We start from the raw sequence: 1,605 nt of genomic DNA, 5'->3' as shown, positions 1-1,605 counted from the left end.
CCCAGGCGGGTCTTGAACCCGCGGGCTCAGGCAATCCACTCACCTCGGCCTTCCAAAGGTGCGGGATTACAGGCTGAGCCACCGAGCCCAGCTATTTATTGTTATTTATTTTAAAGATGGGCAGTAAAATTCAGGGCTAGCTATGCAAATGGTCATTGTATAGGTAATGTTGAGGCCTCACTTTGGTCCCACTTCAACTGGCTTCAGATCAGGTACCCTTATTAATGATGTGTCTCCCCCCTTTCCTCCCCTGGCAGTTTCCCGCTCCTGACAATCCCTTTCTTGTAGTATTATGATAATTGTTCAGGGTCTGTTTATGAGTGAGAACATGTGGTGCTCGGTTCATTGTTTCTGGATGGATTTAGAGTCTATAAACTCAGTGATCTATCATAGAAGCAAGGTACCCTTATTATGTTATGTGTCTCCCCACTCCCCCTGCCTTGGCAGTATCTGGCTACTGCTAATCCCTTTCTTAGAGTATTATGGTAAATGTTCAGGGTCCACTTATGAGTACACACCCTTTTTTAAAAGGAAATCAACTTGGCTGTCGAGGCCACTTTCAAAAGCTGAAGATTTTAGGGATGCAGCCTCAGATAAAGCAAGCAGGTCCTAGGGTGATTCCACCCCACCCCCGAGCCCTCCCTTGCATTCGGACAGAGTACAACTGAAGTTCCTTTGTTTCACCCCTTCCCCCCACCAAGAGGGAAGAAGGGGTGATGCTGTGAACCCCCACCTGAAATACATGACAGTGCCAGCTAGCCCCAACCCACCCTATTCCCACTTTCTCTTGTCCCTGGAAACTTCTTGATAACAAAATAAGAGCTCCCACCCACTAGGGCTCAATTCTGGGCCTCTGGGAGCAGGGCAGAACCGTGGATTTCTTTCTTCTTCATCCTGAAAGCAGGCTGGCTTTCCCAGCGTGCTAGGGGCCTGTGGGACTTCAGCAGACCTGAGGCTATCTGTGGCTTGATGCTCTGGCAGAAACAGCACTTCGTGGGCTGTGGTGGTAGCCTGCATTCCTTGACATGATGGTCTAGACCTCCATAGTTGCAGCACCTGTCTGCTTTGATCTGCATTCTTGCACGTTCTTCTCCTTTGACCGCCTCTCACTCCCCAATACAGAACACCCCAGCAGGTCCTGGGACACAAATAGATAGATGCCAGGCCCTGGGCAGACTTCCTAAAGGTGAACCCACACCCACTAAAATAGCCTGTCACTAAAGGCCAAACACCAAAAAAGAGCACAGGCCAGCCTTCTCTGAGCTTTCTGAGATCTGACCCTGTACCGATGACAAAACTTCAAGCATACACCTCCAACAGTAGGTGAGTATTGCTCATTTATACACACATATTATTATTCTAATAGGTTACTGAACTCACAAAATATACATAAAAATAACATTGTTGAAAGTTGAAGTCAAGATGAGTTAAGCAATGTTTGGTAATTTTTATTTAGTCACACGTAACAAACAATTTTGCTTTCCTGGATAAAAAATTATAATAAAAATTATTGCCAGGCTCGGTGGCTCAGCCTGTAATCCCACACTTTGGGAAGCTGAGGTGAGTGGATTGCCTGAGCCCACGGGTTCGAGACCTGCCCGGGCA

Source organism: Carlito syrichta, unplaced genomic scaffold (genome assembly GCF_000164805.1).
Source record: "Carlito syrichta isolate Samal-C Ts95f unplaced genomic scaffold, Tarsius_syrichta-2.0.1 Scaffold287690, whole genome shotgun sequence".
NCBI classification, from domain to species: Eukaryota; Metazoa; Chordata; class Mammalia; order Primates; family Tarsiidae; genus Carlito; species Carlito syrichta.
The sequence above is the reverse complement of the archived record's forward strand: the minus strand, read 5'-3'. Positions refer to the sequence as shown.